The sequence below is a fragment of the Opisthocomus hoazin genome, chromosome 5 (genome assembly GCF_030867145.1).
Source record: "Opisthocomus hoazin isolate bOpiHoa1 chromosome 5, bOpiHoa1.hap1, whole genome shotgun sequence".
In the NCBI taxonomy this organism is placed as follows: domain Eukaryota; kingdom Metazoa; phylum Chordata; class Aves; order Opisthocomiformes; family Opisthocomidae; genus Opisthocomus; species Opisthocomus hoazin.
In genome coordinates this window covers 15,262,510-15,289,175 of record NC_134418.1, presented here as the reverse complement: position 1 = coordinate 15,289,175, position 26,666 = coordinate 15,262,510, and positions in this window count along the sequence as shown.

Genomic DNA, 26,666 nt, shown 5'->3' with positions numbered 1-26,666 from the left:
GTTATGGTAGAATGGCTGCTCAAGGGTAGTCTATTCTAGCAGAGAAGTGATTTAATCCTGCAACAATCACTACTTTTCCAAAGAAGTCATCATTCTAGAATAAAACACCTTATTCCAGAAAACAAAGTTCACACAGGAAGTTCTTTCACTATAAACGCCGGTCATTACAACCGTATGGGTAAGCTCATAGTGTCACATCTAGAGAAATAAATGCCATCTCTAAAAATTTTGAATTTTTTTTCTTGTCATGCCGTTTATAGTTTGATTCCTGCATTAAACATTTTCTTAGCAGATCTTTTAGTAAGATTGGGATGTAACTGTGTATATATACAGTAAGTACTCTCAATGAATTCCTAGTCAAAAGTGAAACAGTGTGCAAGATTTTATGCTTTTCAAAGAGAAACTGACCTACCCTCCGCAAGTAAGAAAAAGGAAAAGCTTTCCATGTGTACCATGATCTTCTGAGTTAGGTGGTGCACATATGTGAAGCTCTGTTTCTTACAATGGACACCACAAAATCTGAGAATTACTCAACGCTGATCAGGCTTCAGAGGGGCAAAAAAGCAGAGCTTCCTAGCAGATGGAGCAGTGGGCTGGCACTGTAGAAAGAGATTCTGTTTCTGGCTCCCTCACTGACTTGCTGCATAGGCTTTGTGATAATGATTATAATTATCGCTTTTATAACATACTCAAAGACCTCATGTGGGATGGAGACAACTATCATAAACCAAATTGAGTGTATCTATGCCATTTATATGTTCAGAAAGTCTTAAAGACAATATGCATTAAATATTTTTAATTCTTACTGTCTTTCAATATGTGTGTAATCATTCGACAGTTTCCTATTAAACTGCTTCCTGTAATAACAACTGGCAAGTGCTTCAAGATGCCTGGAGCCTTCTCAAAACAGGATAGTTCTTTCATTTACATTTGTGCAATAGACATTCTAATGACTCTTTAAATTCTCCCGTAATGTAATCAACTAATAACAACAATAGCAGAATCACTATTTGTACAATCTCTTGGTGATCAGTTATAGCAAACACTAGTAGTAGGTCATTTTGCTAATAAAATGAATAAATTTGTAGAAAAAAATAACAAATTATTCCTTTCAGGCTTTATTGGCTTCTGTGGTTGGGTGGGGGTACTAAGTCTTGAGCCTAACTCCTTGTTACTGTTGTACAGAACTGTGTTCTAGGTCAGCAGAACACTTCAATGTCTGTAAGGAGCTGCTTTGGACCTCAGTGAATAGAGCAGAAATGTGAGCCTGAAGTTAAACATATACTTAAGAGAACAGCCTTCTAAATAGGTGCTAATTCTGAGTTGGTTCACTGGTCTGTAGTTGATCTAGGGAATGGGGAAATACATCATTCCCCTGCATGAGGAAACAAGGTGGGGGAGAGCCAAAACTGTTCTCTCCTGCTCACTGGGGAGGAACAGGGTAGTAGGAGAAGCACTCAATACCTGTTAAAGGCTGGCCATGAGGCAGGGGCAGAGCAAACACTACATATGATGGCTGTCATAGAAGAGCAGATCATTGCACAGCAGTGGTTCAGCACATCATGGCAAGAGAATAAAGGGACTCGTTCACATCTTCTATATCTTAGAAACAGTGCAGAGAGGTCTGACACCTGTCTTTCTGTTAGCAAACACATTGGGCTTGCTCTACAAGGTATCAGATAGTGCTGTTACTGTTTAGTCAATGTGTAAAATCTGCGTGTTTTCTTCAGATTTTTCTCTCTGTACAAAATGTAGAAAAAGTGTGTAATTTTTTTTTCCTGACAGAGTGCTAAGGAAGGCAAAATGGTTTATTTATTTGCTTTTAGCACCAGGTTACAGAAAACTGTTGTACTGAAATAATAGAGGTTAGGCACAACTCATGAAGGAAAGCGTTTATTTTGGCTGAACGTCAAGTCCTAGTTTATTCAGCTTATTTTTTAAGCCTTGCATTTTATCCTTTTTTAATTAACTAATTTCTAAGCTTTAAACCTTGTATAAAAATATTTTATTGGAATTTCATTACCATTGTTTTCCTCAGGAAGGCAGCTTATAATCTTCATGATATTATTGTAAAGCCATCACTAAGCAACATGCTTTGGCATTTGTGTAAGCCTTTGTCCACCTCCTTCCCTCCACCCAAATGTACACATTTGCATTTACTGTTAAAATATTATGGATGCTGACACCAGTTTAGCCACAAGACCTGGTGTTAGACTGTCTCTAATTGATTTAATTATTCATAATTGCTCAGCTGGGGCTTATGTGTACTTCAGCATGATTAAGGGAGAACATACAAGTCTGCAGCTAATGATGTGTTCCATCATAATTTACAACCGTGAAGTTGCTAGAGCTAGATTCTATAGGAATAGTACATTTCTAATCCTGTTTAGAATGCTTTTTCAGACCTTGCCAAAATAAAGGAAGAAAGAAATAACCCAACCACGCTTCTGATAATCTTCACAAATTAATTTTAAGGAAGGATTGGAACAGCATGCTATATTTTGGTTTGTTTAAATTAAAATTATCGATAGAATCAGAAGATCAACAGATATGAGTCCATTATGTGTATGATTTAATTGCAATGCATTCCTTTTTGTTGATTCCTTTCTAAGTGTACTTGCTCATTCCTCCTTTCTACTTGCTCATCTTGTGCTAAATATGATGAAATTTTCGTGAAAACTGTTGCCATTTGTGATTATTAAAAAAAAAGTTACTTCTGTCAATATGATGCATGAAAACGATCACACAGTGGTTTCCTTAATTGTCACCAAACATGTTTTCATAATTAGTTCAAGACAAGCAATTCTGACAAAGCCATGTACATTTTATGAGACAACATCCCTGAATACTGTTACTGAGGGATGGTGCCTTTCTTGTCTTTCAACAGTTCCTTACACATGGTGAACACTATCAGGAAAAAAAAATCAATAGCAAAAATACTAAAAATGAACATGATTTCCAGTGTAACTGGATAATTTCAGATAGGGCCTCTTTTTGCTTCTGATTGGAAAAAATACCGTATTTTTTGGAAGTGTATATGTCAGAAAAGGAAAACAGATTATGTGGTATGCCATGAATGATGAATATTTTTGAGATTTTTATAGTCATAAAATTGCTAGTAAGAAGTTCAGCATTTCTTAAGCATTCACTCGGACTAGTGCCTTGATCAGAGAGAGAAAGAGTTTAATCTTAAACTGAATGTTAAACCAGACTGGCCGGTGATGAAAACTACAAAATGCAGCATTATTGCCCTGATAGTAAAGGCAGTGTGGCTTTGTCTGGAGCAAGTCTCAACGGCTGCTAACATGGCATTAGCTTTCTGCAATACTTTGTATCTTGGATCCTTCTGAACAAAGTTAGTTTCAAAAAAAAACGTCCTCCCCCAAGTCCTGATTCATAAGACACACTTTTCTTATTTGGACCTTGGAGAGACACAACATGCAGCATTTAGCTGCAATGTATTATCAGAACGATATAATTACAATTATTTATTTAAGCTGGTTCTGAACCAGGGAATCCTGATATGAAGCTGGAGCCAGTAAAGGCTTGAAAAACTACTGACAATAAGCAATTCTTCATGGAACAAAACTATTACAATAGAGGGTCTTTGATCTTGCCTGTCTCCTGTTGCCAATTGAACTTTGTCACCATGCACTGTCATCCACAAGGGAGTACTTTTGAATTAAGCAGTCTACAGCAATTTAGTCTGTTCCAGCTTTGAAGTGCCAACATCAGTCAGGCCAGTACTAACTTTTTTCATTAAATTTTTTTTGAGCTCTCTTAGGAGTTTAGCAGTCCTGGCATTTAGATAACTAAAGTCAAGAAACCAAGGCACTAAGACATCAAAAGCAAGAGGGGCCCCTAAAATACAAATGTGAACAATCATTAGGCTCTAATGGTGCACTTCATTAATGTCCACTTCAAAGCAAAAGTTTACTGACTTTGGGATTGACTAATTTACACATTGTGGGAAATTGCTGCCAGCCATGCATGTAACCACTAAATGTTTCTGGAATAAATAGAAACGCCCTCTTCCTTCAGAAATCAGGAACTGCAAACTGAGCCTTTAATTGCAAGATGGCCTTTCATTTGAATTGGAATGGAAAACCTGTCTAGAGTATAAATCACTAAAGCTGTGTGTAGTTATCATACAGACACACAGATGTCAATCAGCACCTTTTTGCAAATATCTCCATCCCCACCCCCACTCCCACCCTCCCCCCATCTGTAGCTAAACAGGAATATTACAGCATAGTCTGGTTTTCTTTTGGACATGTTTATCTATTTAGAGTCTTCAGAAAGTCTCATCTGACTTTGGAATGTAAAGCCTGCTGAAAAGTCAATCTCTTCTAAGTAAAACTGGTTACTACACTGCTGAGACTGAGTTTCTTTGAGAGGAGGGAAAGAACTGTACTACTTTAACTGTTAGTGGTAACTCTTATATGAGTAAACAAAGTACCACTGTGCTAACAAATTGCATTCACATTCAAAGTTGTATTAGTGCAGCTATATCAACTTAAAAAAAAAAATTGTAAACTAACCACCAGAGTTAAAAATGTAATTCAGATAATCAGATTGAAAGCCTACCATGCTGGGAAACAACTGCAGTACATGAAGTGTCTAAACAACACCCTCCTGCAGAAAAGCCTAAGATGATGTGGGCCAGTTTGTAAAAGAACTGAGCGCATGCAGACTTTCTTATGCTGTCAGTAAGGATTGCCTACATTACAAAATGTGGTTGTGCTTGAGCGGAATTGTGTTAACTGAGTGAGAGGACAGGAGGCCAGTCACAAGTTAGAGGTCAATGGAAGCCAGGAAAAATTGTGTTCAGCTGATGCTATGGTGAATATAATTTGTCCTTGTCTAAACACTAACCACTAAGAGATGGTAACATCCTGCCATCTAACTAGATTGCTTCCAATCTTCTTCAAGCACAATCACATCTTTTATCTAGACAAGCCTTACTGTGGCTGTAAAATCTTAGACCCTTTGGAAAATCAAGCTGTTGGCTCTGAATGCGTAAAAGAGCCTAGACAAAGTTTTGCTTAAAAATGATCTGTATTGAATTGCCAGAAATCCACACTTTAGTGTGACTGCTTAGAAAAAGAAAGCTATTGTGGGTGTGCATTGGGCAAAATACCGAAAAATGGTTGCCAAGGGTTATGCTGAAAAATAGGGAAGAGAGTTATAATGTTTCTGCTTTATATTTCAGCTAACTTCCTTAATTTTTAGCAATTACCTTCTTGTTGCAACATTTTAATAAAAGTCTGTGCCTTCATGCCTGGTAAGGAAGCTAACTTGCCATGGGCAAGAATGGCAAAAAAAAAAGGAAAAAAAACCACTTAGCAAACCACAAATTTCAGAGACCTAGTCACATCTGTGTTTTATCAGCTTTTTCCGGATAGTATTACACCAAACAATTGTCTGCAGATCGGTAGACAGCTGAGACTTTAAAGTGCTGAATTACTGAGAAAATGCTAGAGATAAAAAACAGCACATGTATCCTATCAATGTAATGAAACCAACCTGCTGCTAGCGCCATAGTGCCTTAGTTCTAAGTACCCTGTAGAGGAACGGAAGGCTTTCATTTAACTCTTAAGAGGAAAGCAAGGGAAAGAAGAGTAAAGGTCATCTAATACCAGCCTTAATCACAGAACTGAAATACTCTCAGATATACGAAGGGAGGAATGCTTGGTGTTCAAAATAAAACACCAACTGCAGACAACAAGAGTATGTCTGATCATACTGGGGGTAGCATTTCCTGGTGGAAATTCCCAAGACTTAGGCTGATGTCAAGTGGAGTTATAGACAAAAGCTGAAACTAAAAAACCTGGGTACTCCTGCACTGCCACATCAAGGCAAATTCAACCTAGTAGAAAACTCTCCAAGAGAAGGTAGATTCAGTACATCAGCCAGAAGGTACCCTGGAAATGAATAATGGGTATATGCTGAATGGAGCATGATTATTATAAGCATCAGAGCTACTACTCAGTGACAGATGTAAAATTTGAAGTTGTGTTTAGAAGAGTTAAAAGATTCAAAGAAAGCTCTTCAGTCATGAAAAAGTGAAAATGTGATTTCTGAATTTCTCATTTTGGTTTTTTTACATTGTGTTAGGATTGCATTGCAAATTAGACATCAGGTTTACTTGGCTGAGCATGCTACTCAAGTGTCTGAGGTGAAATAACTCATAATGTACTTGCCTGTACTCACTGAAGGTAGTGATAAAACTTCAAGGATGACAATTTTTTTTATTTAAAAAAAAAGAAAATCAATGAGACATAGTGACTTACTTCATTAAAGCTCAAATTTTCACTCTGCTGACTTCTACTGGAAGAAGATCTAGCCTGAAATGCATAATACAGGGAAGAGCGTTATCCTTACTGTTTGGTCTTACAGTTCCACTATAACAAAGCCCAGAAATTCCAACAAGAACCAACCTGTTGTACCAGAAGCTGTACAGCAGAAAATAAATATGGCCCCTTCCACAAAGAAATTTTAGAAAAAACAAAAGGTAATGAGTGAGGAAAAGCCCAGATAGTTAATATAATCCCTTTTGTATTCATACATATTTTAATCAGGTTTTGATTACACGTACGAAAGGAGTCTTTCTCCATTAGTCCCTCAGGCTCCAAAAGACTCTCAATAAGCCATTTAAAGTTAGCAAATTTTTGTCAGTTTTGTGGTAGAACCATAGAAGAGACCCATGAAAGAGAAGCAATATTTACTTGAGGCAAGAAATTCCTAGCTTTGGGAGTAGTACAGGGGAAAGCACAAAGGCCACAGAGACATTTATGCGTAAATAGAGAAGATATCAGCTGAAGCAAGCAGCATGGGGAAAGTGTGAGAGATGAGAGCTGATAAGCAGAAAAAGTAGAGAGAAGATCTTTTTAAATTAAAAAGCTACTTTAAAATCTTTTGCGCTGAAACTTCTGAACATATCATTAAAGTGACAAATAGCCATGATGCCCAACACTTGAATTTAATGAGTGTCTTCAAATGAACTTTTTTACAGGAACACCCATTTTCTATGTGTATAGGTATATCCTTGGAAGTGGGAGCACCATGGACACATACTTGAACTGCACTTTCATGGAGCATAGAAGAAATGATGAAGTACAAAGCACTCATTTCATGCATTTCCAGTGAGTCCCATTTTAATTCACTCTACTATGCAATCAAGTATAAAAGTGAGAGAAAACTAATATGTACAAAACCTGTAAATTGACCTTATTGTCACCCAATTTAATGCATTGTCAGGGGAAATGTAGTGTGGAACTGACTAGTTTGTAGTTTATTTTTAAAACTCCTTAGTTAAATGTCCAGATCCCACAAAATGATGTGGATTTATATAAAATGGGATTTTATACACCAGAATTCTTATTAAAGATCACATTATGAGATTGAGAGGTCACGCGTAGATTAATTCTAATTCATTACTGGGCTCTGTCCTTGCTGAATACTTTCCTCCACAAATCTACAAGGACACTTCTGCAACACTTCATATGTTAGTGTTCATCAGCCAAAAGGTAGACAGAACTACTTATAAATTCTATGTCAGACAGATATTCTCTGTTAAGAGAATGGAGTATTTAGGTGTATAAAGACTTGCCAAATACTGAAAGATGGGAGTAAATTTCAAACAGCTTTATGAACAGAATATGACTGGAGTCACCCTATGTATTATGGTTTCAGGGAATGTAAGTGATGAAATTAGTCCCATCAATACATAAATATAGAAGATTTTCTTTTGTTTACAAAGCTAAGATTTCAAAAGTTTCCAAGCAATAGCGCATGTCATTCACTTATTGTTCCAATTCTTTTCTTCTTTAATGTTGATTGATTTGAAAAGATTGTCTTTAATTCAAAAGCTGTTTTCATTTTAGTTTTCAACTTTCTGTCATGTTCCAAATGAGATGAAATTGAATTACCCTCAAGTATAAACAAAAGAGTTTTGATTTTCTTACTTGCTTTGTCCCCCAAAGACTGAAAAGATTGCATATAATCATCTTCTATTTCTCCTACCTCTAGGAGTGGATGAAAATTCTCCAACGTCAGTCCTTTCTCACCCTTCGTGCATCAAAATGATAGAACTTCTTATCACATAGGAAACATATATGGCTCACATTTTTATTGCTAAAGTATAGGATCATAGAATCATAGAAAGTTTTGGGTCGGAAGGGACCCCTAGAGGTCATCTAGTCCAACCCCCCCGCAGCAAGCAGGGACACCGCTAACCAGATCAGGTTGCTCAGAGCCCTGTCCAACCTGGTCTTGAATGTTTCCAGGGATGGGGCCTCCACTACCTCTCTGGGCAACCCGTTCCAGTGTTTCACCACCCTCATTGTAAAGAATTTCTTCCTCATATCTAGCCTAAACCTACCTTGTTTTAGTTTAAAACCATTACCCCTTGTCCTGTCACTGTTGTCTCTACTAAAAAGACTGTCCCCATCTTTCCTATAGGCTCCCTTTAAGTACTTGCATCACAGTTTGTATGCAACTATACTCTGTACTATGTGATGCTTGTATCATTCTGGCATGCAGAGATTGTTGCCTCATTCAATTGCTGTAACTCAGTAGTTACCTGAGAAGTTGCTTAACAGAACAATTTTAAGGTTACTAGGCCAAAATACATGTTGTCATACTTTTGTCTAGATTGCTTGGTCTTTCAGACTCCTCAGGGCTCTGCAGAGGATATAGTTATTCTATCAGTTATCCTTGTTGAATATAGGAAAATATAACAAGAATCTGATTTTTTACTACGTGGCCAAACATGAAGAAAATCCTTCTTTACAGGTTACACAGTTCCCCTTTTACAGGAAAAGAAAGAAAGAAAAAATAAAACCCCAGAAGTTTCATGAATAAAATATGGGTGGAATGAGGTGTGAAAAATCAAATCCTGGGAATTCTTATATAATCAATAGGTCATGTCCAGCAAAAGGAAAAGATAGTCGTACCTGTGGGAATGCACTTTTCCCAACTTCATACCAGGCTCCCCGGTGGGAGATGATAACAATAATTCGTATTAAACAAAATAATAACAACCTTTTATTGGCTTTCTTTTGGTGTCAGTGCTTTCTTGCATAGTTCTCTGTAACTGTCTCTGTTTTCACGTTTTGCTCCCATCCTCTCTTCATTTCGCTGTCAAGACTCACTGCTATAACTGCCCAACCATTTTCCAAACCTAAGCCAATCCTAGTATTACATTACCTAGCCACATTGCATACACTGGCCAACTCTTTTTCATTTTATGGCATTTTCTTCCATCAGTCATATTGGCTGAACAGAGTAGTGTTTGAGTTTACACAGGAAGAAATGCATGTAAGTATCTTCTGCCTGACAAATTCAGGCATTGACTCAAGGTAGTTACATTTCCATCTCAGCATGAAAAAAAAAGGAAAGAAAATCCCTTCAAATAAACCAAACATTTTAGCAGTTCAAAAGAGAAGTCCCATCCCCTATGAACTAAAGTAAAGGTGCTGTAGGTCAGCACTTCTTGATTTATAGCCTTGAAAATATGCTTTTCATAGGACTGAAATATCTCATTCATTCTTACTCCACATTTAAAGGCAACCTATGAAAATATTCATCAGCAAAAAAGACTCAAGAAGACAGATGGATCTTTCAAAAGTTTACTACATACAAAAGCTATTGCAGATTCTCTGATTAGCACTTTTGACTTATGCATAGTGGCTAGATCCCTCAAAAATTTACTGAAATTGGCTCAATCACTGCACTGATGACATGTATTGCTTGTTGTTTTAGCAAATTGTTTTTCCTCCAAGTCAATTAATTCTATTCTGATTGAATAGCATACACTGAGTGTCAAAAGCTTTTATAGTCTCTTTTTCTTCTCAAATCAAGCAGAGAAAAGGATTCAAAATTAATCTGCAGGATTTTGAAGTTGCTATGTACACTTTTAATTAATGTTATTTTATTTATTTTTTAGGACTATGTTGACAAACTGCTGACCTAAATGTTTCGGTGTTGAATTTAGTTTGATTTCTTCCAGGGAAGGAAATGGCCAAATAAGTGTTTGCTTGTTTTCAGCTATTTATAAGACTCATAGCTATTGATTTAGGAATATGTTTTTATCCTGAAATACTTTCAAGGTGTAACAGCTAGTACAGAAAGAACAGCACATATTACTTATTATTAAGACACTGTGAAAGTAAACATTATTTTATTGATGTATTCTCATCGCAAAGAATTGTATATACACATATATGCATTATCTCCTACTAAAACATAATCCTTGTTAATAGAAATAGAAGGAATTCCCTTTTCATTGAAATGAAGCTAAGAAACAAAGAGAAGCAATCTATTCACAGTTCAGAGTGCTGTTTTATTCTATAACCAGCCAAGTATCATCAGACAAAAAGTTTCTGGAGATTCATTCACTTCCCTTTTCAAAGACTTGAATGACAGGGAATTATGAGGACCAGAAGGAATAAAAATGAAGTAGTAGTGACTTCAGTGACACGATGACATGAAAAGTTGAGGATGCTCAGACCCTCAAAAATCAAGCACAACTGTTTATGTGCTTGAATCCACACAAAGTAGGCTTTCATATGAGTGGTAATAAATATTGCAAAAATGCATCAACTGTGAAGAGGGTTTGCATAAGAGTAGGAGACAACTCTATCCAAGTCTATGAATAAAATACTAAATTATTAAACAATCAGAATATAATCAGTAAATCTAGTGTAAAATATGTCATTCTATCACTTTACATTTTTTGTGGAAGTGATGTGCATTGCCATTGTTTTTAAAGCAAATATTGTCAATAAAATAGTTGATTTTTAGCTTTGTCCTTTCTTCTAAATAATCACATTTTTTCCAGATTTTCCCTAATGTATCTGATGTGAATGACATTATCTTCATGTATCAAAAGCACTGAATATACTAGGTGAAAGGGATAAGGCAACATTTTTACCAAAATTGTTGGACAAGTAATATTCTTCTAGTTTCTACAAACTCTTTGACATCATCAGTGAAGAGCTGGGATATTAGATTTAAAGGTTTGATCCTGCAAATTTACAACTAAGTTTTTTTTAGTATTTCCTTAAGAAATGAAAAACTGAATTATAGCCTCCGTGTATTTACACTGAAGACTGAAGAAATCTACATCAGTATCTTATGTATGCTGCCTCTTTACACGTGTACAGTGCCAGCTGTCAGCTACATATTCAAAGAAGATAGTCTGTAGTTCTCAACATAGATACAGATATATTGTTTATGTTTTTAGTTCTATAATCATGTATTCTTTTTTTTTTGATTAAAGTGTTCAATGTTGCTCTTAACTTATGTCATAGCAAAGAAACTTTACCTTGGTTAAATTAATAAAAATATAAAATGCTGTTTTAATAAGACTTTTTTTCTTAAAATATTCTTGCTACCACAAACTTCAGGATGAAAACAACATATGCATACTATAGCAAAGAAAGTAAATGAATTTAATTTTATAATCTACCAGAAATTTATCTTAAAGTAATGATAGTTGCTTTGGAATCCTTCCTGTGAGCAATCTGTTTAAAAATGAAGCAATATTTAACCAAAGATCTGTAGCTGTAAGGAGCTTTCCTGGTTTACTTGCTAAGTTCTGCTGTCCATACTTTCCAGTATCTTGTCTGCAATTTCAGTTTCACCTGAATTGTTCCTCAGGTTTCTGGTGTTGACCTGATTCTTCATTTTCACAATTATTTTTCAGATTTTTTACCACAAACATCTTCTGGTACTTCCTTGATCCTGGATTTGAAATTCTAAGTTGGAAGAAACTGACAAATCAAACTCTTGCTTTGAACATTCCAAACATTTGAGTCTTGGAAGAAGTCAAATACAGACACATATTTTGCAGGTTGTCCTCTTCAATAGTTTCATCCAGAACTAGCTTGAAAAAAAATGCTGCTTGGACAATCCACAGAACTCACATGTTTAAACTTAATTCAAGCACCTGAGCAAATAAGGACTCTACAGGGAGAGATGCCTACATTTCCTACTCTGCAGCCAGTTCTGCACTGTAAAGTTAATGCTATTACAGCGGAAAACAAGGCCTTCTTTTGCTTAGTGGACATTAGTTGTGAATTAAAACACTGAAAGTAAGCAGCCTGCCAGTTTAACAGACCTTAACACATCACTCTCCATGACAACATGGAACTCAGAGGAAGGAAGAATGTTCCTGAGGGAAAGCTGAGAAGTGCAAAGAATTTTTAACTTTTTTTAAATCTGGGATATGGTGTTTGTTTTTGTTAGCTGAAAACTACTGTTTGAAGTCCATTTGTGTTGGTAGATTACTTTATCTACTCTTCCTCAGGGAACAGACACTACACTATCACTTTGTATACACTACACTGATAGTGACATTACGTTTGAGCAAGGAATCTTATGCCATTACGTTCAAGTGCTTTATTTTCCCCCAGAGCTCTGAAACATTACAGAAAACTTGCCTGTAAATGGAGGAGAGCCTTTCTTTATTGTTTTTTCTTTTAAACTTTGAATTTGTGTGTCAAAGGGCTGAAGAGGCTTTTTAGTATGAAGAAAAAATTAAAGATGAAAGAAGGAAAGGGGTAAGAAAAAAGCACTTACATAACACACAAAGCAGCAATATTTTCTAAATTACACTGTAAGACATATCTTGACAGACAGTTATGAAAGCACCACAGAGAAACCCTCTGTAGGAAAGCTATAAATATAAAAAAAATACACAACATTTTCACAAGCAATGATTTTGCTTAAGAGCCTAAGTCCCCACAACTGCCATTCAGATCTAGGTTCCTAAATCATTGAAATGTCCTGGAAAGTTTTATCTAACAGCATCTACAGCTGTGTTTCTGCACTCAGGTAACTCTTTTCATAAGGAAGGAACTCTGTATTTTTTAAAGGATGAAGTGCCTCTCAGTAATATCTTCAATCACACTTTACTCCCTAATTGTTGTTGTACACCCACAGGTATCCCTCCTAGCCCCAAAGAAAGAGGTTATTGTACCCGCTACTGATGTTGCCAGACTTAAAATATGAAAGTAATAATATGAGAATTTCTAATCTCTCACTTTCATCTGGCATACAAGGAGGAATCCCATTCTTGCTGCCTCTTCTGCTGGGATGGCGAGCAGACACTTCTATGCCCTATGCATACAATTGAAATTGTCTGCATTTCAGATTCAGGAAGAGAAAAAGGGATCAGCTGATCTGACAGCTTGACAGGACAGTCACAAGCTGATAATGCGAACAGCAAGTGGAGAGTAACCCAGATTTGAGTAAGGTAGTGGAGGAGAACTCTTCCATAGAAAGCAAGACCCCACTTCACACTGTGCAGTTACTGCCTTACTGATGCGTGAGCCAAAACTCAAACTCAGGCATCAGGCCCTACATCCCTTCATGCAGGGTACATGAAGCCCAAGTCAGTGGCAGGACGGAGACTTGAGAGGATTCATGGCACATTATAAATGTCCTCTGTTTCCCCAGTTGTAACTGATGAAAAAGAAACAAAGGAAAATCCGTATCCCATCTACTTCTGGTAAGGGACACAGGATTTGAGACTGTAATATGGGAACTCTCATCTCATGTAGGGCATCTAGCAAACCCTACATATGACTACTGAACTTCATCCTCAGGAGTGAAATAGGACATTTTTTTCACTGTTCAAGACAATGTGATTTAGAAAAATATCACAAGAGAATGAGGCAAGCATACGCATAAATACCTCTGACTTCTCATGAAGTAGTTCAGAACTTTGGATACATGTTACACAATTTAAGCACAGCTTGAACTGTGTTTACGTCCACGCTTGCCTGCGTTAACATTGTTATCATCGTCCCAGAACATTATCTCAGAACAGAGCCTATGTTGTGCCCAAATGTGAGCCCATGTGCATACCTGTACTATGGAGGGACTGGTACCATGAATGCCATATGCTTTTGTGGCAACCTTGTGTAGCTGTTGTCAGACAAGTTGACTTGGGCCATGTCATCAAGTGCCAATGGGAAAGATGGTGGTTGTAGGTATCAGCAGACTAAGATTGCCTGTAAATGTTAAGAAGACACCATGAAGACATCCTACATCCTTGTAATGCAGTCAAAAATCCGGGTTATGGAAAGTGCAAGTGCTAGCCTGCTCTGTGAACGATACTGCTAAAACATGTCACAGACACTGCTGGCATCTTGTGCTCAGCAGTGTTTAGGATGGCAGTTTTATTAAAGACTGTACTTCCAGCAGAGTTCTGACAGCATTACAGAGGAGCATCCTTTCTGTTAGGTTTAACATAGCTAACTTTGGTAACATCTGAATTTAATATCAATAATATCATATAATTCCCATGGTAAATTCTCCAATATCTCTTTACTACAGTAGATCTCAAAACACCTTAGAAGATAAGACTATCCATTTTATAGGTGAAAGTGAAGCACACAGTAAATAGCGTCACCCACAAAGACAGGGTTCAGTAATGAAAATTACCTGTCCCACCACAGAAGACATTAAAGCCAGCCTCTCATTTGCTATAGAGAACTGAGTCAGGTATAGAACTTGATTTTCTTTATCTGCTGTATTAGAAATGAAGTTTTAAATCAAATGAGATCAAATCCAGGTTTCTTCAATAAGCAGGTTTCCAGGGGTACTTTAGAACAGGTGTGATCGCTTTAGCAGGATATTTTTTTTTAATAGGACAAGGCTTCTCAGGCAATAAAAGTGTAAATCAAACACAGGGCAAGCTAAGTATCAGGATGTTGGAAAATTCACTAGAATTTATGTAACAGTTTTAGGGTTTTTTTCTTTTCTTTCTATTACATTTATTTTTTGTTCTAATACACACAGGGCCATTTTAGGTCTCATTTTTCTAGAGATCTATAGTCTCACTTCTGAGTGAAATTTATCACTAGGGCTGGATGGTAGAGGAGAGAGTGGACTCCTGAGCCCTTTCAAGGGCTAACACCTCTCTAATGGCTGCTCTCTAACTACCTTTGCTACTGAAACGAGAAAACAGAGAAAGCAATGACCTGAGAAAGTACATTTTCCTGTGAGAGAAAAGCCAGATCAACGTGTTGTAGTCCCTAGAAGCCACTGTCTACTGCTGCAGCGTAAAAAAACTCCAAGACTACTGAAATGCTATTAGGGTGAAGCTTTGTAGTCAACACAGATCCAATAAGATAGGTTATATTTATATCTAAGGAAGCAAATTCTGCCTTCCATTGCATATCACCATATTCACATATTTCAATGGTACTGGAGGAAAACCAGTGGGAGCTAAATTTGTGGGGTAACATGTCTGCTTGAATGGTAAGCTGGTGTGCAAAAATGTTCGTATGCCCTGTTATATGATGGGAGCATCCTAGCACATGTCCCTCTAAGACTCCACAGCCCCAAAGGCAGCAATTATTTTTCACTCAATCCAGATATGTCAGTCATTGAATGTAAGCACTGCTCATGGTCTTGAGACAAGTTAATAACAGAAAAATTTTTCATCAGTCTGGGAGATCCTCCAGTTCTGGAAATTTCACTATTCTTACTTCAGCTTTACAGGCCTGTAACTAGACTCTGAATGTCAGCCTGCATAATTTTCCTCCTGCTCTGTTTAGCAGGCTGGCAGTAAATGCTTAGGTTTATGTTCCTAGGAATCTACTGTAACAAGAATCTTTTCACCCATTTCAATTTCGGGAGGGATTTTTGTCTGAACATTTCCACTCAAAACCCACTACAATTTGCAACAAAATTTTTTTTCAACATAAATGTGTTGTTTTGATCACCCTGCCTTTTAAAAATAAAGATTCATTGGTTCATATACTTTCTGGGCAGAAAGGTTCACAGTGACTATCTTCTCTGTCAAGCTATACATATAGGTCATATAATGTTTTTTTTCAGAAGCTGGATTAAAGCACTTAAAACCAGAAAAGCTTGTATTGTACTAGAGGAATCTTAGTGAGGTCCATGATCTCCTTTTGTAGGCTGTAGTAAAATATACATAAAATATAAGGTGTGATAAAGTCAACCTAATATTCCTGATCTTCTGACTTGCTGGCTGTTTTTTTCTCATGGACAGTGATAGCTAGCCATCTAATCAAAATGCATAAGCAGTGTCTGTTCCTTCCACCCCCAGACCCATTCATTTTCTACTCAGAATCTCTGCTTGGGTTAGTATAATTGATTTCGACATAATTTACTGCTTACTTGGTAATGCAGCATTGCAGTCTCTGATAAAAACCATATCAAGTCACAGCACTGGTCTAGAGCTTGAAAGAGAGGCAGTGTAATCACTTTCTTACCCTAATACACCGCCATCTCATTTCTGCTGGGCAAGGAGCTGCAAAGTAATCATTGTTAAATGACGCTAGCTCCAGAGAGGGTCTTTCACTTCTCTGCCTGACCACTTCTCTTTGTCTCTCTGCTTTATTTCATGGGGAGGCAGCAGGGAAACTTTTCATTGTCGGATTGTCACGGAAATAAAAGACTATGATTATAGCTGTCTACCATCAGACATCTACCTCTAGTGCAGAGCAAAGATACCCGTTGCTGAACTGCCCTAGAAAAAAGTGGTAGTTCCAGAGGATGTGGAAGACCATATACTAAAGGGGGAATATTTTGCACTAAAATCTTTGTTATTTCACTCTTTCTGCACATTCCTAAATATTTCTTATTGCCACCTATGTTTGGCAATGAAGCGAGGGGGACCACTGCCTCCCTGTGCTCCCGGCCCCTGCACAGAGCCTGGGTACCCCTGCAACACACATGGGTCTCTCTGCAACAGCTCCTCACCTCCGCCACTCCTGCCGCACGGGCACCAGCAGCCACCTTCACCAGGCCTGCCTGCAGCAACCCTCAGTCTGGCTGCGCAGCACACGCCACGGCAGCATGTGAAGCCAGAGCGGTTTTTAAAAATGGGCAAATTACAGATGCTCAGGTGAGATAAGGGCTGTGCTTTGCGGGGGGTTGAAGATGGAGCCAGTCATGCTCAGCTTTTCTCTTCGTAAGGTCCGTAACTTCATGGACACCTTCCTGCAGCTCCCCGGCCGCCATCTTCTCAGACCCATTTCTCACAAGGCCCAGGCTTCCTAGCAAAGCTTGATGAAAAATTCTCTCTGATTGGCTGTTTTTCTTACATTCTCCTCCTGTGGGGACTGGCAGCCAATCAGAGCTGCTGTAACAGATGCTTGCTGCTTACCTCCATCACTGGGGCTGATTTCTGAGGGCAGAGAACTGTGGGGTTCCCAAATGGGGGCCGGCCCTGGCCCTGCCACATCCTGTCAGAAATGGGATGGCTCTGCAGCACCCATGGGGGCTGAATGGCATCTGCTGCACGGGGAAGGAGGTGGAGACCCCCTGGAAGGGCAGAAGCAGTATGGGGAGCAAACGCCACCACAGCCAGGCTGACAGAGGCCTCACCAAGTGCACTGGGTGTACTGGTGGGGAGGTGGGGGATGCGAAGGGGAAAGGATTATTTGACTTCGGTGCCTGGATTTCCCCAGACGTTATTGTTTGCTGTGATTTATGTATCATTTGCATAAGAGGCTAAATGAGCACTTGGTTACAGCAGTTCAGGCCGTCCAGTTTCACTGAGTATCAGGCAGCATAGATCCTGGGCTGTAATCATCTGTTCGTTCTCTGGGGACAACTGGTTAATTATCTTCTGCTGGTCACTCCTGCAAAATGGCCAGATACATCTAGCAGTGTTAGGGAACAGCTTAGCCCTGCCCCTGGCCAACTGACTGTACAGGGCTTTTCTGAATCACTTACATGCCCGCTGTCCTGTGATCACCTTGTGAAAACGGACGACAGAGAAGGTATCACTTATTGAAGATGACGCTTATGCTGCCTACACCAACTGATTTTTTTTTAATTTTTTATATATTTTTTTTTAAATTTGTAAAGTTAAACACATTTGCAAAGGTAACCTCACCTTGTTTGAAACTGAGATTTATTGAGGAAACAAGTAGGCTTTTGGGATGAGGTTTTAGAGACACTTTTCAAGGAACAAAATACATTTTGCTTGACAATGAGAGAAGGTTGATGGATACAGCTTGTTTTTTTAAAAAATTATATAGCAGTAATCACTCAAATAATTTATAAGAAGAGTTCTCCCCACAGTACCGTCCACTCAAACTCACTAATGACAGTGATTCTTCACACTGATTCAGGCTGTATACTTATCTTTGAGAGCAAAGAGAAAATCTCATCTAGATTAATCACTTGAGCCTGGTTCTGGCAGACACTGAAAATCATTGGTGATCTGCTTCTAAGCTGGAGGTCTGCATGGGGGAAATTTTGCAACCATATGCAAGACTGCCCTGTCTGATGCCCAGGAGCACGTGTGTTGTACCAGTAGTGCTGGGTCTGTTTGATGTGGTGTCCGTGGTAAATATCTGAATGAAAGTAATGGGAGTTTCTCACCTTGCAGTAAATTGCATAGAAACAACTGCATTTCACAATATGATATGCAAACTTGAACTGAGAAGGATCTACATGTGAGTGTAGACAGGTAAGCATTCATGCCAGCTGGCTTTTAGATGTTGACAATCCAATCCAGACCAGCTTTATTCTTTGGTGTTGTAACATGGTTTACTTTTACTTTGGCAACAAAGTAAAGATTGGGATTTAGTCCAAGCTGCTACTGCAGGAAGAGACAACAACCATGAAAACAGTGTTTACAGGGCATGAAACAGTAAAATAATAAGCAGTCTATAGTAGATAATCTATTGGGGAAAAAAAAAAAAAGAAAAGAATGGAACAAAGGTTTGTTACAGCTGGGAATCAAGAAACCAAGGCACTTTACTTAAAAAAGACTTTTCTGGTACCCACTGAAAGTTAAACTTGGGTCTGTGCAACCATTTCTACATTAAAGACATAGCTCATAACTCTTTGCAAGTAGTACTAGGGCATGGGAAATCTTGGCCTATTTAAATAAGAGAGATAGTAAAGAATTTTCCTGGCTTGATTTAGTGCAGTATTCTACTCACAAATGGTAAAAAAACCCCAAACTACCTGACAGACTATTGACAGGCTCACAGAAGCCAGGAAGTCAAGACTGAAACTGTTCTCAGCTTACCCTGTGGTGCTCAACACAGCATCTCAAATGTTGGATACAGTCATCTGCTCTCTTAAGTCACCTTGGAGGCATATGTCAAAAGCATGCCAAAGAAGAGCAAGGTGAATTCGAGATGAGATTTTAGCCCTGCTTCTGCAGTCTTCAGAAATCTTCTGAAAGTTGTCAGAATTCCTGCTGAATTTAATTTCCCTGAAAATGGCTTGTTTATTTTGCTTTTCTTTCGTTGTGTTTACTTAAATTTTTGTCTTTCCTGCATACTTAATGTAGATGGTCAGGGTACAATGTTGTTTATTTATTTTAATAGAATATTGAATTCTTTATAATTTTTGTTTGTCCAATATATTCTAAAGTTTTTAGATATTCTCTTTGTTCTGAGACCTTAAAAGCACTAAGTGATGGAAAAATGTATGTTTAGGAAACTAATAAAAGGGAGACTTGTGTTTTGGGGGGTGGGGTGGAGGTGGTGAACAAAAGGATACCTGTCAAACAGTACACAGGAGTTCAGTGAATCGGACTATGCTCTTTTGTATGCTCAGGTTCTAGCCTGGAGTTACTCATGTGCTTGATATTAAGCACATGCATAAGTCTGTGCAAGACTGGAATCTATTATTACCATGTTGACATACATTTGTTAAGGGTTGGACTCTGCTGACATTTCTGTTGGCAACACAGCAAGATGCAGTAAGGTCCTGCAGTTCATGAAGGTATTACTCTGCAAGAGGAAGATGGAAGAGATTTCAGGGAGCTGCTAATACACTGAACTTTAGAGACCATTCACAGTAAGCCACATTTTACATACATTTCTATGGTCCTGTTTATTTCTAAAATACCTGAAGACATCAGTCAATCTGTAGATTAAAGAGATATGCAAGTATCCAGCCCTGTGAACAAAACCATTTGAAAAGATTTATTAGATGTTACTCATATATTAAAGTCCAGTTCCTGTAAGAACTTAGTAGTGTGAAGAAGTGCTTTAAAAACTGTTCCTTGTATATTGGCCTTCCAGCTATAAATATATATTTGGCCTCTGGACTTTTTTTATAGCTTTGAAATAGTTTTTTGTCTGAATTGAGGCCTAATAACCCAAATTTTTGTCCAAAGCAAGGGTTTTGAGAAACACAGATTTCCTACCATATCTTCACTATGACAGCTGCTGTTATTTAATTGATAACATTCTGGTAATTTAAAATAACTTCTACCAGGAGCACAAGCCCATATTTGTCTACTTTGTCTTGGGACTTCAGTGTTTTTTCCTGGATTGTTTGAACTACGTGCTCAGGCAATCTTAACCTTCTGGTTTAAATCCAAATGTTTCAGTTGCGGGAAGCACTACGTTCTGTTTACACATCCATTACCCTGGAGAATTAAATGTACCATTTCCATCTCAATTAAACTTCTAGTAGCTGAACTTGGATTGCTTTCTTTGGGCACAAACTCATACATCCTGGGTTTATGAACTGAAGGCTACAGAGACTTTATTCTTAGTAGCTCCTTATTTCAATACAATGCTGTATGGGAATGTGATGGAGTATGATGGATGAAAGTGATAGGGTCAGTTTTCTTAGGCTCTGCAGTGAAGCCTGGTGCAAGGACAGAACACTGCTTCCATATCCTCCTCCCTTGCTCCTCTTTCTCCTAACTTAGCTCTGGCTGAGCTAGCCTTCTGGCTGAAAGCAGGGTAGCATAGAGTTTGAAAGAAAGTAGCTTTGCTGTGTGTCTTGGTTTAACCCGACAGCTGGCAACTCGGACTACGCAGCCACTCACTCACTACTCCCCCCCTCCAGTGGGATGAGGAGGAGAATGGACAAGAAGTAAAACTCATGGATGGTGATAAAGACAGTTTGATAGGACAATAAAGCTAATAATAATAATAATAATAATAGTAATAGCAATAATAATAATATGAAAAACAAACTATACATAATACAATTTTTCTCACTGCCCAAAGACTGATTGCGTAGCCAGCCCCTGAGCAGCAATTGCAGAACCTGTGGGTTTCTCAGTGCTTGTGGATTTCATGGATTTCACCGAACTCATGAATAAGTTCAAACTCATGGAAAAGAGGTTGAATTCACAGAAAAGATTGAACTCATAGAAAAAGAGGATTCCTGCCCCCCAGCCAATTGCCATTCATGAACTATGCGTGATGTCCATGGTATGGAATATTTCCATCTGCCAGCTTGTGCTGGCTGCCTGGCTCTGCTCCCTCCCAGCTCCTGAACACCTGCTCATTAGCTGAACATAGGAAACTGAGAAAAGTTCTTGACTTCTTCACAGTGACTAAAAATATCAGTGTATTGTCAACATTATTCTCAAACTAAATCCAAAACACAGCAGCTACTGGCAAGAAAATTAACTCTATCCCAGCTGAAACCAGCACACTCTGAAAGATCTTTACTGACTTAGGTGCTGATGTGGCTAATATTGCTAATGTTGCTGTGCAAACCTTTCAAGCTACTATCTTTGCATGTCATTATACTCTGCTACACCCGCTTGGTTAGCAGTAGCTTATGCTCCCTAGCAGAATGCACACATGAACATAAGCAGGTATTCTGCATTTCCAACAGTGTTGACCAATCTTTTGAAATAGCTGCCATTTTTCTGAATAAATATTTCTTTGCAGAAAGCATGTGAAGATAAATCTGGGGTTAGACACATCTTGCTTGACAGTGTGTGGTCTGTTTATGAAAGTTATCCTCACCCACAAACTTGGGAAACCAAGAATTCTCAGTGCCTGCAATATAGTTTATATCTGTTCCTTCCTTCGAGCTCCGAGTGTGGTGATGAAGTGGAAGCTTAACTGCACCCATCTCTGCACCACTTCCCCAGCGTATACCACAAAAATGCAGCCCTGCACCAGCATCTTCTCAAAACTGTGATTCACCCACAATTTCTGCCAGAAATTGTCTTTCTTGAGATTAAGAGATCTTACTGGGACAAATAAAACAGTTGTTAAAGCTGAAGAAAAAGCTGACTCAGTCTCAGTTTACTTTCTGATTCTCAGCCAGGTAAGTGTCACAGGTTAGACTCTTCCTGCCATAAAAGTTTTGTGCAAGGGAAGTTGTTCCTCTTTGCAACCCTACCTGTTTCACATGCACCAGACCGTAATAAATGTCATCATTATTTCACCCTTGATCAATGGCTTGTTCTTAGAAAAGTGAAGGAGAGGGAGAAAGTAAACAAGTGTCATAATCTCTTTCTGCTTTTCTGCAGAAGAAGTTTCTTAGTATTATTTGTTTGGGAGGCAGGACAAACCTGAATTAGTTTTATCCCCTCTTTGTTTGCTGTTTCCAGCTGGCCATTGTGCTGCGAGTGATAATGTAGACAGATTGCTCATGGGAAAGAAACTTGATTCCTTAGATGGCTGCACAAGACAGAGCCGCAGAAAAACTTTATAATATGAAGATGGGTGGACAATTTTTTGTCTATTTGTAGAAACTTCTCATAGTGGCCAAGAAATATTATTTAGAGAAGGATAGTGGCTTGGCCTGTCATCTGCTTCAGCTATCCTTGGCCCCACTCTTCTGCTGTTTTGTTTCTTATCAATAACAGCTACATAGCATCATGTCTCAAGTGTCTAAGTTAAGGGCTCTTGATTGTGTTGGCCTTGGACTCTGTATAGGGAGTATTTAGAGCAGACATTGGCCCCCAAGTATCATGGAATGATAAGAAGTGGATCTTTACTCATACACAGAATTTGAGTGTACTTGCTTCTTTGTCTTCTATCAGTTGAACACTTGATGAACATAAGCTTCTAGACTAGCTCTGTCTTTGCTGGTTTACTGAATCTGTTCTATTCAATATAGAAAACCAAAGCCATTAAAGAGAGGAAGTGTGATCTTCTTGAAGGTTTTTTTCTTTTAAGGTCTATTATTTTGAGTATACCACAGCACTGCAATAGATTCACAGCTTTCAGACTGGAGTTACCTCATTTTCAGTGAGCTTAAAATATTTGGCAAAAGAGCTCACGCCTATCAACCACCAACCATAGGTGTCTCACAGGCAGATAATGTTTTGCTTTAGTTCATGGGGGGTTGTGACTATAAATGTGTTTTAAATACTGAAATACCTGGCTTAGTCACCTCCTGTTTAAAGAGAGTTGAGAATTCACAAATCAAGAAGCCTGACACTAAATCTTGAAGTATTTGAGCTGGTAAATACGCTCGATGAGTGAAACTAGTGTTGAATACAAAGCTGTCTAGAACACAACTGCCAGAATAATTTTTATTCAAAAACACTGGGATGGGGACAATACTGATCTCCACCTTTGTGTAATAGCCCAGAAGCTTGGGACTGATAAGCAAAGTACTCAAGACTTTGACGACTCTCAGCCTGTCTTTGATTCAAACATTTGTTTTAATATTTAACTGCCTCTTAATGGTTAGAAAGTACTGAGAAAAGGCCCAGAACCAAATATTCCCAATTTTTTAGCATGTCCTCACCACTGCTACAGTTAGACTGTCTGTTTCTTTCTTTGACAACATAAGGTTTATGTACCCTTCTTTGTAGTTCCCACCTTCACCAGGAAGCAGCAGAAGGTGTGCTCATCCCAAACTTACCTGTAGCTGTGAGACAGACATGCCATACTTAGCTCAGGCTTAGCTGTGCCTAGTTACTGATGTTACCTGTTTCCTGCAGAAACTGTTCAGCTGCAAGGAGACTGTAAGTAGATAGGCATCTCTCCCATGTTTTCTAAGAAAAGAGCAACCAACCATTCAGATTCACAGGGATGATTTATATACCTTTTATCCATCAAGTCCATCAAACTCTATCTAGCCACTTAATTCATGTCCTTAAATCTAGGACAGCTTTCATGCACAACAGTGTATCATTTTCTACTGACAAGTTAGTTGTTAGGTGCTATGAATTTCCTTCTTTGGTATCTAACTTTGTGAGTATTTTATTATCTCTGTTGAAGAATTAAGATAATGCTAAAAGTGTTCATCTCTGTAAGTGAAGGCCCATAACTTTGTCTGGCAACACTTACCTCTGTTTTAAATGTAGGTTTTGCAACAGATGTTCACAGATAATTCACTGTCCTGCTGAAAAACTCTCTCTTGGTGTTCTTGCTGTTTAACTTGAAATCCTGAGATCTTAACCCCCAAAGTTTTGAAGACATGCAGATATAATATCAAATTATTGGGAACTATGGTCTGAACATAAGCATATATTCAGCCATGAATAAAGAATTAAAATATAAATTTTTGTTTCCTCTGTGTTGCTTTGTTTTTCCAACATTCTGTTGTTTGCAATGTGAAATAGAAACTAGAACTTCATTTCTGTTCCACCAGTCCTTCAAATATGACATTCCAGAGATTTATTCGGAGCAGGTGTTAAACATTTTATTCTCCCTATCTTGTGACTATATCAATAACTTACTCTAATATTATGACTAGATATTTGCTGAACTGTCTAACATAATAAGTGATGAAAAAGGGATGCCTACTAGCCACCAGTGTGGTTCAAGCACATGACATGAATTTGTTTCCCATTTTTGTTCCAAATTTCCACCTTGTTACCTTCATTTGTAGAATGTCGAGTGGTGTTGTCTCCTGGCAGATCTTGTGCAGCACAGAGTAGCCCATTGCTACCTGGCAGCTCATCGTTTTTCACATGTATTGTTTCAATGCTTATAAATTACATTTTATGGCACAGACTGATGTCAAACATGTGATTTGCATTTTGTCTGGAACCATCTTTTAAGAAACCTGAACAGTTTAAGGGAATTTCCAAGATTCAGATCTTGGTAATCAGCTGAACTTCTCTTGAGATTCTCATTTAAATTACAAAAAGAGTAACAATATTGGGTGTATGCAGTTACATTTTGTTAAATTGGAGGCTACCTGTAGGTTTACTTATTAGTTATCAACAAACATGTTAATCAGTTGTGAGAGGCATAGTCTTGCTTTTAAAAAATATTTGCTAAAATGAGTGGTCACAAGTAAGGCTGGGACTGTGGTGGTAAGGGATAATATACTATCTTAGCAATACATGGGATTAAAGGATAATTAGCAGTCTACCTTTATATTGCCTTCTGAAACTATGGTTACAAAGAGTACCTTTGATTATACAACATCTCTCCAAGAAACTCAGGTTTGAGGCTCTGCTGAGGTCCAGCCAAGGCAGTGTAAAGTTCCAGACTGTGCCTACTCAGTGGTTCTACATAGCAGTCAGCTTCCACTACTAAGGAATTATTTAATGAATTATTTGCAGGTAGAACAGTAATATTGACATATAGGGTTTTCTGAGTAGCAACATATTCTGTTTAATGCCTAATCTACATTTTTTTCCTCTTCCAAGTACAAGAACCTAGATCCAGAGGGCAGCGATTTCTGTTGTGAGCATGAAGATTGCCTCTTCAAGCAATAGAATTTCTTGTTTATTATTTCAGAGGCCTGTGATGTTGATTAACTGTAGAGTGATTGTCTGCAGAAATATAAACAATGTGTCACTATCATCTTCTTTGTCAGAGACAATACTCCAAACCAGCGATCATCAGTGACAGCAGTAGCAGACCACCACAGCAAGTGGAAAAAACCCCTTACTCTTTACAGTTGTCAAGTTTCTACAGCTGGGCTCAGCTGAGAAACATTACTCTCAGTTCACGCATTTGAAAAAACTTTACTCCTGCAAGGGGAGAAAATCCAGGCAGCAACTTGCTGAAATCACAGGGCTTCATTTAATTTCTTCATGAAACATGCATAATTTAAATGCTGTGGAAATTCACATTTGCAAAAAAATCAAAAGGCAGGCTCCTCATATTTTATCAAACTTCTAATGTAGCATGCAGTCACCTTTTTGTCCCTACTATTTTTCTGATACATCCATCTGCCACATGACATTATTTGTAATTCCTTTCCCAGATAAAGAATCAACACAGCATCAGGTTAGCATCAGTATTGTTACTGTTCTTTGAACAGAGCAGTTAGCCAAAGTGCAGAGCTTCACAAACTGTTTTCATTAGGGGGAGTGATAATTGAGTCTGGCATCTCTGATGCAATCCTGCTCATTTACAATGCACAAAGCCCTGTTTCCCTAAGCACAGAAAAAATCAAAGGCGAGACAAATTCTTCACGGATAGCTCCAAACCTCTTTAATCCAGCCTCTGGCTAAAAAGTTCTTCCATATTTTTGCACTATCTCTGTGGTTTCATCTGGAATATTCTTCTTGTCTCTTCTCTCATCTTCTTTGGTCAATCTGCTCTGAGTCTCACACCTTTTCAATGTATCTCTCTTTTATGTTATTTCTCCCACACATGTACTTGCAAACACTTTTGCATTGCCTTTTGACCTGTGTTTATGCTTAAGGTACAGATAATACTAGTTTTAACTCCTTGCTTCTAAAAATGAGCTTAGTGACTTTTTTCATTTAATTTTTGTATATAATTCAGAGAATCTGGCGCTTTAAACTTGATCAAGGTTAAATTCAATAACTATCAAATTACAAGACAGGTAAGAAATGCTACCTTTTGAGTATTATGGAACAATATGGTAGCTTTGTGCAAGAAGGGTAGTGATAACTCTTGGCAAGGAATGTTTGGGAAGGCTTCTAAAGCCCAGCCAAGACATCCAAAGTGATCAGACCTGCAGGTGCCCGATTAGTTTCAGGCCACTCTTTTCTAAATTCTTAAGCC